This window comes from Coffea arabica, chromosome 6e, assembly GCF_036785885.1.
Source record: "Coffea arabica cultivar ET-39 chromosome 6e, Coffea Arabica ET-39 HiFi, whole genome shotgun sequence".
Taxonomy (NCBI): Eukaryota; Viridiplantae; Streptophyta; class Magnoliopsida; order Gentianales; family Rubiaceae; genus Coffea; species Coffea arabica.
Genome location: NC_092321.1, coordinates 2,959,147 through 2,972,658, shown reverse-complemented (window position 1 = coordinate 2,972,658; position 13,512 = coordinate 2,959,147).

Below are 13,512 nucleotides of genomic sequence, written 5' to 3'. Positions count from 1 at the left end.
ATTTTTCAACTTTAAACTCAGTCTTCTGAAATAGGTGAGACCTCTCTCTCTCTCTCTCTCTCCCCGAATTTGTTCTTTTCTCTCCTTTTGTTCCCACTTAAAGCGAAGTCCCAAAAAAAAAATAATTAAGTAGGTGAACATGGGCTGGGCCGGTAATGGATGATGTTATTGCTTGGCCCTGTAATACCCTGAGATGGGAGCCTAATATAACACGAGCCAATGCGCCAGTCCGGACTCCAGAGAGTCCACACTAGAGAAGTTTCACTTTTGTCTGCCAAGTGCAGTTTATTTTCTCATCCAACTGGGAAAAAATTGCATAGGGAATAAATTAATTTTAGTGAATGTTTTGACACCGGAAATTATTGATAGTGGAAAAAGAGAGTAATATTTGCGGGGTTTGCAGTTTTGAGCGGAGGAGGTCTAATTAATTATTCCAAGAATTGAGACATTAATTAATTGTGGAGGGGTGGTGGCTTCATTGGGCAATGATTATTCGTAAATGGCATGTGGAGAATGGCTGTTGTTCCGTTTGATTAATATGAATACTCCATAAAAGTGGCTTAAAATCAAGATTACTATAAAAGACGGACGGACGGACTGGTGACTGGTGAGTGACCTTAATCATTCTCTTGGAATTTTAATGATCATTGCCTTTGACTTGAAAAGCGAGCGACAGAGTAAGTAAGTATTGTTTATGGTAGTAATTAAGCAGGACACATTGTAACTTGTTGCATAGGAGTGGTTGGGACTGGGATGCCTCTGCCAATGATGCTCCTTCATGTTAGAATCATTATTATTATTATTATTGTGGTTTCTCTTCTTCTTCTCTCTATCTATCTATAGACCATTCTTAAAATGAATACTACTGTACTACTACTACTACTACTGCCATACTAGATCCCATCCCGGCCGGCGAAGTCTACTGACGTGACGACCCCCCTGCTACTACTTGTTTTTGACCTTATTTGTCACTTTTGGCCCATATCATCAATGTATATATATATGTATATATGTATATGTATGACTGTGACTGCGTACGTACTTTGCCTAAAACTGGAGATGCAACAACTTTTATTCGTGCTGTAAACTTCGCTTAATTGTGGTCTACAGCCGACACCTTAATTTATGTTAGCAGCTGTTTGTCGTTTCTGTGTGTCTGGCTGAATCAAAATGTTCCAAACTTCACACGCAAGGAAATGTTTCACCTGGCAGCAGAAAATTGTCTCGCCTTTTTCCTCCGGTCAAGAAAGCGTGTTTTAACGATTGGAGAAGAGGAGAGATCGCTTGAAAGTTTCACACCACAGATTTGTAGGCTTTAATTGCTTCACTTTAATCACGCAACGTTTTTGTCTTCCGGCCGGCTAATACTTAATTTAAGAACGCAACCCCAATGGTCTCTCTTCCATTAATTCTTTCTTTTTGTATCTACCTTTCTCTTACTTTCACTTTTGAGTACTTTCTTCTTCTTTTTTTTTGGAGCTATTAGCTCAATACTACTTAAATAAAAGAGAGGAGAAAGAGAATCTTAATATTATAAAGGTCCTGGGATCTTTGCCTGAGAAGGAAATTAATCACTACTCACTGCTAGCTAAGATTTTTTTGGGGGGTTGTGTTCAAAAATGAATTTAAGAAAAAAAAAAAAAGAAGGGCTGGTGGGTGCATGGATGGAAGAAGGAAAACTTGAGAGTGGAATTTGGGAAAGTGGAAGCGGATCGGGGTAGACAAAGTGATGAGCGCGAGACATAAAATAGCTAGTAAAAAGGGCGACAAGATCAGAAAAAGAGTGAAACAATCGTGGGCCCCCAAAACCTAGTCAGAAACCGCCATGTTTCTTTTCTTTTCATCCTGAAGCCTCTCCCCACTCCTCTTCTTCTGCGTTGCTTAATCCATTTAATTTTGCTTCTTCTGTGATGTCACAGTTGGTTAGGCATGGGACCTTGGGCTCCTTGTCATGTTACATGGTACGTGCTCTTTCGGTGGTGAAACGTTGTCACTTCGTCAGCCCACGCGGCCCACTTTGACTTTTTGCTGACCGAGACTTAAGTGTGTTTCCCATTTCTTTTTCCTTTTTCCTTTTCCCTTTTCTTTTCCGTGGGAGTTTTGCCCCGTGGTTAGAGAGATTCGAAGGACCGTCGCTTGAAGGATTTTGGATTCGACTCTTGTAAATGAAAGGAAAACAATCAATCGTCCCCAAATTCGGATTGGTCAGCGTCTGGTGCTGCTGGTATCAGCAGATGCCTAGTTGAAAAATGGTTGAAAAATAGGATATTGGACCAAAATAATATACTTCGGGACCACGTTGGTAGCTCCATTTCCATTGCGTATGTGAGGGACTAAAAGGAGACTTTTCTTTTTTTTTTTTTTTATAATTGTGAGGGACCAAAAAACGCAATATTCCATGTCCAAAGTCAAGAGTGAAAATGAACCGTTTTGAATTTGTAATTTAAGAAGTCAGAGCATTGCAATTTATGTCATTTTCGAATGTGGCTTACAAAAAAGCTAAAAGTATTAGTAATTTTTGTTGACGGCAATGATTTTACTTCATCGTTTCTTCGTGCCAAGAATAGATGCAAGTAGTGAGAAATGATGATAGCGTAGCTTTGCCTTGCAATTAACTTGCGAATTGATCATATGGTAACCTAACGAGTGAAGATGCTTCCGGTTGAAGAAGGAGGGAATCCGAGGGCGGGCGGGGAATTCCCGGTCTCCTCCACGATCAACTGAAAACATACTCCCACTAAGAATGATGCGGTGGGGGTGATTGAACTATTAATTAATGGAACAGCAAGAACAGGTCGAAATAAATACTAACATGTCGTGGATTCCGATAACCCCAGCAAGCAGCTTGTTGGTATTTTAAAAGGCGCTCGTGTCACTTTACTGGTAGTTTAATGAAGCCCGACAGTGGGATTTCTTTTTATTATTATATATATGTATGTATATTAGTACTATATATCATGGCCATGCAGCCTTTGCCTTTCTTTCGATCCCTAATTATTGAGAAATTTAAAAGCAAAAGGGAGGGAAGTGGAACGCCATCCACATTCGCAATGCTTGATCCGCATGCATGCAAATGCAAATGCAAATGCAAATGCAAATTCCTCTGCCGTCATTTTGGACCAAAAGGTAGCGCCATATTTAGCAGACATGCAATGCAATGCAATGCAACCAAGAAGACAGAAAGAGTAGCGCCAAATGGCTAATTAGGCACTACTTTGAATTCTAATTCTGGAAATCAGAACGAAAGAGAACCTTTTTCTGGCCGTTAATCAAGGCAAAATAGTTGGCTGTATCGCTTGTGTGTTACCATAAACTTTTACTTTCATCAAAATTTTCTCCATACTCGAATCCCAACAGTGTCTCGTGTCCGGTTTCTTCTGAATGCCGACTCTTCAACAAAAGCATCACCATTCATTCCGTCTGCAGGATAGTAACCATTGGAATGTCTCTGTCAGTCCCACTAGTGTCTGTCATCTTATTAGACCACTCACACCTCACGAGACAGCAGAACTACTTTTCCAACCATGCCCATATGAGCTCATATTTTTTTTTCCAAACGATAAAAGATTCCATATGAGCTCATATTAAACCAACAGATTTCCCCTAATCCATCACATCATCCCTCTCTTTTTTTTTCTTTCTCTTTTATATATATATATATATAATACTTATTGGAAAAACATTTTATCCAAGAGTTGGTTGGAAAAGGACGACGTAATGAGGATTACCAACCAAGAGCTAAATAGTTGCTTTGGTTGTATTACGGGTCCGTCATGGCCTGGGCTCCCCACAAAAACGCGTAACCAACCACCTTTAAAAAAAAAAAAAAAAAAAGATAGGTTAAATTTGGCCAGGAGAAAGAATAGGAGCGTTCCAATTTGCCTTGATGCGCAGGCATATACCCTATGCGTCCTCTCGCGAAATCAGGACAATTAAGTTGCAGTTTCGAGATTTTAACGGTATTAACTGTCAGATTCCTGATTAAGAAATTAGATGGCGGTAGGGGAGGTACATTACATGATCGAATGAATTGGGGTTGGTGGGGTCCTAGAATCTTGTGGGAGTTTCCTACTGCTTCAAGTTGTCTTTATCGGTTGGTTGATTAGGATTTGGTTAATCAGGTAGTTTAACTGTCAAAACAGATGGCTATGAAGTATTAAAATCCCTAGAGTGTTTTAGAGTTCACATCCTCCGGGTAGTGTCATTAAGTCAAAACGGGGTCAGATTGGATAATTGCACCTCATGACCTAACCTATATACTCCAGAAACTAGCATTACTCTGAGCAGAGGGAAAAGAAAGAAAACTCCCTGTTCCTTTCACCATTCACTGTTTCTTTTGTTTTTTTGGTGGAAGGAAAAGCCTGGAGGCGAGGTACACCTTCTGGTAACCGTCCTGACCAGATCAGTTTGGATTGGAGTTTGCAATTATCATGCATGTCTTTAATCATCGATCGCAACGAGAATTGCAAGAGAGCAACAGGATTTTGGCGCAATAAACCAACGGTCAACGGACTAAATTCCCCTGCTCAGCTTCACCTATGACCAATTTTCTCAATTGGTATCGGCATGGTCTTTTTTTCTTTTTCTTTTTTTGCTTTAAGTATCTGATATTTCCACCCTCAGTAAATCTAATCCGGATTTGATTTGTAAGATCCGATTCTTACTCACGAATGAGTATACGCTCGTGGAATCCGTCGAGAAGCGCCCGTAGGATCCGACTCTTATTTTTTAGTAGAGATGTAACCTAAACCTTTATAAGGCGCCACATATAGAAGTCGAACTTGCGACCTCCCATTGACATTAACAATCCACGTAACAGCTGTCCTAATCTCATGGATTTTGGCATGGGGTCTTTCAGTTTCTCTTTTGAAGCCGCAACCAATTTCACTTGTTACATACTACTAGTAGTAGTATTTTATTGTATCGCCGTACAAATGCATCCAGAAACACAGATGACATTGAACAGGCATTTACTAGATATGTAAGAACTCTTGTACTGTTTTTTTTTTTTTTTGGGTTTCAAGTGTGTTGTTAACTTCTATGTCGCCACATAAAGCCTAGAAGGTGTAATTTGGCATATGATCGAATGTTTCCCAAATTATTTTTCTTTACCATAATCGATTGCGTCCGGTGACAGTTTTTTCTTTTTCCCCCCGGTTCTAGAGGAATATTTGGACCCTGTAAAAGGAATGTCGCAAGTCAAGGCACAACAACAACGAACAACCATGCTCGATCGATGGATAATCAGTCTTTTCCTTGACATGGTCCAGCCGGGATGAAAAAGAGGAGGTCGGGTCAAAAAGCACAGCTATCTCAAATCTCTCCCTCTCCAACCACTGCTTGATCAATCCCTGGAAATTAGGCTTTTACTGACTAACAATAAAACTGCTAATGAGTGATCCAAAATCCAAATTAGTCTTTTAGACTCGAAATCACATATAAGTGCCCTGCATCACATCAGACTCATATCACACTACCAGCAAGCAACCGTGATGCAAGTATCCCGTACTAATCAGGTTTATCACCTCTGGGGCCATCACTAAAATTAAAAATATTCCCTTCGTTCTATTTTGATAGTCCTGTTTTCCTTTTTCGTCTGTTCCAAATTGTAGTCGGCTTTCTAATTGAAGAATGTAGTTATCTTTTGATTTCTCTAAAATACCCTCATTCTACGTAGGTTTTCTTGACCATCAATTCAAATTTTCATAAACCATCAGTTTAAGTTTTCATAAATAATTAATATAAAGTTGTACTCTATTTAATGTAAAGATATTTTAGAAAAATAGCAATCTAAATTTATTTTTTCAATAAAATTAACTACCTTTCATAAATTGCGTGAAGAAAACTATAGGATTATCAAAATGGGACAGAGTGAGTATTAAAATTAATTAAATGCTAGTCCTCTGAGTTTCCTACGTGAAGCGGGAGTTAGTTAATCCAGAGCAGGAAATAAAAAGAAAGGCACACACTTATATGCTACCGGTATTAGGGCTACTGTGTTTTCTTAAGAATGGATGAATATTTACCAGCAATGCTCCCAAAAATGCCTGGTGCTGCGCGTCGCACTCCCGCTAGTGGGAAGTCAATTGGGTATATATCTTCTTTGAAGCTATAATTCACAAACTGTAGTTTATTTATGCTTTTGATTGGAGCGCTGCAGCTCCGCCTGGATATTGTCCAAGATTTTAGCAACTGACAAGAAAACTCATAAAAGTAGAGACCAAAAGTATGGAAATTTTAATGAATATGATGTGATGGGGATTTTTGGCAAGGCTAAAATCCGCAAACAAACAACCTAGAAGCTAGAGCTTGTTTTGCCTTCTTTCCGGGGTACATAACGTGATCTAAACCAAATCTTCTTCAAAATGCTTTACTTTTTTTTTTTGGTTTGGTTGGAGAATAAAATGCTTTACCTTTTAATTATATATATATATATATATATATATAAAATTATGCAGACTTAATTTGCAATTGGTTGTGCGTACCCAAGTCATATTACCAGAAATAAATTTTGATAGGTATTTAAGACCTTGAAATTTTTTTTGTGGGAGAATTACAAGGAAGTTGAAAATTCTTTTAGAAAATATGTTGTAATACATAAGTAATTTAAGTTGTACTAAGGGTCTGTTTGGTTGGAAGTAAAATGTTTTCTTTGAGAAAATATTTTCCGTGGAAGTAATTTTCCATGAAAATCATTTCCCTTTCATCATTTTCAGGTGTCTGGTTAGCTTATTGAAAATATTTTCTTACTTCATTTTTCTGGTGTTTGTTTAACTTTTGAAATATTTTCACTTTTATCTCTATCTTTACTTTCTATACATTATAACTACATACTTCTTCCCATGCAAAATAAGAAAATTTATCTCATTGTTTAACTTTAAAAAATCTTGGAGAAATGTATATATGAATAAAAAATATCTCCTTAAGCAATAAACAAATTGCTGGCCATTTAGTGTCAAATATTAATCACATGCAATGCTTATTGTGACATATATCTTGCATTCTCACTGCTGAAAGTTTCTCTAGAAAAGAATGTCCCTATTATACATAATTAATTATTAGCATAGGATGAGCAGGATGAGATTTTTTTTTATTTTGAATATACTAGGAGGAGGATTGGGTTGGGTTGGGTGGTATGGGGGAGGGAGTGTAAGGAAGATGTCTTGGGTTCGAGTCCTCCTGTTTACACTAAAAAAAAAAAAGAACATACTATAAGATGTTTTCAGTAAATTTGGAACATACTACAGGCGGGATGCATGCATTTTGGAAAACAACTTCAATAAGTTTGGAAGGGAAGTTGTTTTCCATAAGATGAGTGAAAATATTTTACATAGGAAAATGTTTTCAATAACTTTTGTGCAACCAAACACGGGAAATTAGGAAAATATTTTCCTGGAAAACATTTTCACCCTAAACAAGCGGACCCTAAAATTAAAATAATCTCTTCACATGTATGGTTTATAATATAAATCATACTTATAAAAAATTTATAAATTAGTCAAAATTAATCAAAAAATGATCCAATGACTAAATATATATCTAGGAATGTAGTATGCTTTCCAAAACACCTCATTTGTTATACTGGACAATAATTGTTGTATATCTAAAAAATTTACTCATTATTGCATTTATAACTGCTCATGTTTTCACTTTTTAATCTTATTTTATTTTTTATTGTTGTTGTAAGCATCATAAAGTAGGATCACATAAGGGTAGTATTAGAATAAAAAAAATTTCGTTCTTGCATTTCTTCCAAAGGGAGCTAAAAATGTTACAAAAAATATCATTCTTAGGGAGGTATATGAAATTATACCTTATATCTAATCGAAACTTTTAACTAGTAAATGCAGTGGATCAAGCGGTGAAAATAGAGAGCAGTCACACAGACGCATAGTATTATGAGATTGGAAAGGTAATAAGATATAGAAGGGCGGCAACCATTAATTTTTAGTTAACCATTAATGCCTTGTCCTAACAGATTTAGTAGCTTTTCAGAACATGTGTTGATTTTTTTTTTTTTTTTTGTTTAAAATCTTCGAAAGTAAATCATTTTTTTTTTTTTTGAAATTTCATCAAAGCTGCTCTTTTTTTTCCCTTTATTTTTTTTTCTAATGTAAGCGAGAAGCTTTGAACCCAATATCTCTTATTTATATTCCCTTCTTTCGTACCACCTAACCCATTCCTCCACTCTCATCAAAACTACTCTTTTAAGAAGTAAGAACAAGCATTAAGTCATCACTACACAAAGACGTGATGAAAGATAATTGCAGCACAAGCAACTTCGGAGCAATGGTACGTGAATGCATAAACTAATTTATTAAGTTAATTTATGAAAAATGTTTTTTGTCATTTGCACTTCCACCATTTCATTTGTTTTATCATATAATATAATAAATGAAACTATACGATTAAAATAATAGTAGAAGTGTGGTTAACAAAAATGGGAGTGCAAATAATATGCTCATAAAATAGAAGATCACACTCGTGGGAATTGGAAATGTTGAATCGTGCTTGATACGTACAAATTTGAATGACAAATATGTAAAAATTCAATTTTTTTCACATGTATTATGAATCCAACGGTGATAGTGTATATAGTGTCGCAAATCAAACCAAGGCAATCGAATATATTTGCCCCAAATTAAACTACACAATTCAGACCACCTAGAATTATGGGAACATTATAGTTCAATTGTTATTTTAGTTCACACTCTTACCAAGTCACCCTATTTCTCGACTTAGTAACAAAGAAGTCATTGGCTTATAAAAGTTTTCGCGCAAATGGTGGTGACTTAAATCATTTTCTGTTAGGTCTTTGCTTTGACAAATTATAACAGCCAAACTGGTTGGCGTACTCGAAGATGACAAATCGGTCTCCAAGCACAATTAATTCTTCCCATATGGGAAGTGAAAAGGAAAAGTTCGATTTTTTCACATTGATTTCAAAACTGAGTTCCAATTTGCTCACTCGATAATCATTACAAAGCTCATCATAAGTGATTTAAAGTGTTTTTTTTTTCCGTTTTTATAAATTATGCCAGGATGGAGTTCTCGTTGCAGCATCCTCTTCCCTCTATCAAGACAAACACAACACTCCACAAATTAAGAACTCATCAGATCTTCTTCTTTCTTTCTTTCTTTCTTTCTTTTTTTTTTTTAAAAAAAAAAAACACGACATTAGTCAGTTTAATTCACTGATAAATTAACTAGTTAATGATTGTAATTTTCATTTTAACACTTGCCCTGTTTATGTTTTGAAGATCCAGAAAATTATGGGACTCGAATATACAATCCTTATATATATCCATTGGGAAATGATGGAAAATTAAAGGATGGGTCGGATGTTGGTAGGACTAAAAGGGTGATAGATCCAGCAGTCGTGATTTCAGCTCAATCTCTTGCTGCAGAGCGAAGCATGAAGTTTCAGAAATTGTTGCAATAAATTCTTCATAGCTTGTTCTTATTTACTTTGTTCGCATCTCGCGGCATTTCATCTCCTACTGGTGCATTGCCCTTGAACCAAAATACCGATCCATCTTGCATTCAATGTATTAACTCGGTACACTGAAAACGACGAAGAACCACGGTCTCATCATACAGTAGCAATCCTAAAATCTTGTTATGTACAGTAGTATATAGCTGTTCGCCTCATTAGTAGCCTTGGGACTATAGCTCCGAATTAATTGGACGAGGGCCCAGGCAGTTGACGGCCTGGATGAAGCTAAAAAATTTTGTGCGGTTCAGATCACGTCTTGTAATTCGATTTTCACGCCGTGTGGGACCCACAAAAATGGTGTTTTATTTTACTCGCTGTTGTTCAATTGTTACACATTGTATAGATGATGTTACACCATGTACAAATGGTGTTACACCTTCCGGAGCGGTTGTTCTGACAACCGCTCCAGCCCCGCGTCCGAATTAATTGGACCATACGATATTTAGACACGAAAGAAAACAAACAAACAAACAAAACGATTTTCGTATAATGCAAAAGTATTGTAAATAGACCCTGCCATGCCTGCCCAATCCGTCAGTATAGTTTATTCCTTTTGTTCTCCTTTTATTGGTCATTTCTACTTTGATTTTCTTGTATGGGGTAGCTGCAATTTGCACCAGTCAACTATCACTGCTGAGCAATTTAAACCCTCATCAATTTTAGCACTTAAGTACCTTATACCATCAATTTAAATCGCATTGCTCAAGTTGATTGAAAAACAACAACGTAGCCACTTTTGTCTAAAGACTTTACAAACTGTTTCTAAATGAACAAGAAAAACATATCCAAATTGGGGGTACTAAAGATATTCGATTAAAAATGTAGTAAGAAAAGTTCGTGCTATAAAGTGCTAAAATTAATAAGTTTAGGGGTTGAAGCTGCTAATCAGCTATAATTCAAGGATGCAAATTGCAATTAAAACATGTTTTATCATCCAAAATGCGAACTGCTGATCAGATGCCCATACTCAAAACTCCTATCTATACAATGCATAAAACCCTAGAAGCGGCATACATTGAATGTATAAAATTTTATATCATTTTGATTTACGTGAAAAACAAAAAAATAATGTATAAAATTAACTCATTTTAATTATTTATAAATTGTACATACATTGAATGTGCCGTTATCACTACCAGTACTATTAAGTTCTCACAACAAGGAGGAAATTATTTATAAATTAACCGGGCCATGATTGTGCCCTAGTCCGCCGAAGCATTAGAAGACTACTAATTCATTTGAAGTTGCAGAAAGATGTTAAGATTAATGGTGCTCTTATCCCTCGAGAAGTCGGTAAGATGGGTCATTTTCGCATAAAAGGTCGAAAGTTCGGATCCCATTACTGATATGAGGACTATATTGATGGACGATCCGTAAGAATTCTATACATGATATATGGTTCGAGGGTATGTTTTGACTCGCATGTTGATAATCAGAGTCGAATCCATGCAAAATTTTAAAAAAAAAAACTCTTATTATAGCACACCCTAAGAAAAATACAAAAAGAGGAGAAATTGATATAATATTCTAGCTAACCTGTCCCCCGAAGAAAAACTGCAGCCTAACATACGCATACATACATATATGCCCCCCGGTTCACTCACACACAAAAACATGCGATAAATGCGCATGCAAGCATGCACAAGGTACACAAATATTGTATTAGTACATGCTCGACACTAGCAGTAAAAATAGTAATTACACGTTTATAATCTCAATAAGTACCGATTACTGAGTAGTATCCGTAGTGTAGCTAGCTGTAAGTGGATAGATGCCTACACTAAGGGAAATGGAAAGGCAGAAGAGACGGAAAGGCCTAGCCAACTTGGGGATTGGAGAATGCTTGCTTATACATAATTATTTCGTGAATAAATCTAGTTAAGATATAAACATTGGTTTTTCACATCATATCAAAAAATAAAAATGGAGGGGTAGGGTTTCAGTAACTGATCAGTTCCTGCATTCCTGGCAACAATAAAGAACGTAGTATTGCTATTTGGTAAGTATTAAACAATTTCAGGGTGCCACAAGGCCATCCAGTAATTAAGAATTCAAGAAATGCCTTTCATGGTAATAATACTAATATTTTAGCCTCTGTGTGTGTGGTGGGCGGGTGGGTGTTGATCCTGGGCGATGCGCAGATAGCAGTGTGGGAGGACAGCATGCTAAGTGAAGTGATATGGGGAATAGAATGGGGGGCGTGTAATAAAAACGAAATGTTTCCTCCCAATACAACAATTGTGTCTGGCAAATGAAGGGTGGATTTGGGTACAAGGAGAATGGCCATTACCCACATGTTTATTCCAATCATCAATGCACACAACGCTCTATGCCACCATCTCAAAATCCTGAATTTTTTCCTCTTCGTGAGTAGTATTACTTATCAATAAGCCCATACAATTTGGACACCTTACTGACATGCATCTACATTAAATTAGAAAGGGAAAAAAAAAATAAACTATCCCGCAAGTTACTGTGTCCATTAATAAAGCCTTTTTCCAGTTAGAAAGGCGCTAAGCTTTTTTCAAGTTGCAGTCTTGCAGAGACAAAAGGGACGGGCATATGGATCAAGGAATGCATGCAGGGATAGCTTTACTGCTAGTTTATAGGTTAAAACAATGATCAGACAGCAGAAAGGGGTAAAAAAAAAAAAATTGACAAAAACAAAAACAAAGGGTGATGCTGTGTTTAGCAATTACGTCATCCAACCGATTAGTTTCCCAGGGGATGCTTATATGCAGTAGTGTCTTTTTGGTTCGGCACTACATATGCTGAGTGTCTGAGTCGATGATTCAATCAAATGCATTATGTCAACCAACTTGCTTTGGGTTGGTTTGGTCAGCCGATGAAGTATAAGATGCAGGTCAGTAAAATTGAAATAAATGCGCCAATGATAAAAAAAAAAAAAAAAAAAAAATTCAAATGTAGTATGTCATTTTTCAACCGACTGTGCAGTGATGACCCTTATCAACGACAATGCGTGACGGTGGCTGCACTTTATAGTTGCATTATAATAATTTAATATAAATGCCCAGCAATAAGAGCAGTCAAACTTGCGATTGCAACATTTTGGGATAATTTCAGAAAGCTCCCTTTGAATTTTTTGACAATTACACTGACCTCCTTTAAAGTTTAAAAATTTTCACTAATTTCCCTTGCTTTTCAATTTTTGGCAACATATAAGTCTAAGGCCCTGTTTGATAATTTAATTCAATACTTAAATTTAATAGATTCAAATCTTTTGATAACCAAAAATTAAACATCTTAATTAATTAAGTGGCAATTAATTTTCTAAGCAAAACTTATTCTCAAAATTAAGTGATAAACTATTCACTTATCACTGAATGTAATATACACTCAAATATATTAAATTTAATACTTAACAATTCAATAATTTAATGGATTCAGACTTCAAATTTCAAACTTTAATTTTATCAAACACACCCTAAGTCATAAAAAGTATCATTAAAAAGGTAAAAAGGTATTTTGATGAGTGAGACGATAATTTTATTTCACAAATGCCCTATGGATTTTTTTTCTTTAATTTTATTCCATAATTGATTTAGACAATATTTTTTTAATCCACTGGTGCAACAAATTATTAGGCCATATAAGTTATTCAAGCTTGATAATTCAGTTGAAAATTTTCCTTAGTAAGTTTATCAATCTTTTATGACCTCCGTCCCATTTTCCTTCATATTTTGTTTTTAAATCGGTCTCCCGTGATCCATTGTGAGACAAAAATACACTGTAATTCTGTATTTGAATCTTATGGTTTTTAAAATCTTTCATTATTATGTCTTTTGTTCTTTCATTCCTTTGATCTTATATTTTTCCTTTCACCTCCGACAAAAGAAACATTAAAATTCTTTAACGTGCCATAGACCCTTTAAAGAAAAAGGAAAAGAATTGCTAACATATTCACTTAAGTACCAACTTTGTTTCACGACATTATAATTGTGATCAAGTTCCAAATCTTCAAATTCTCTAAATGTCATAATTTTTTATGACTGAAG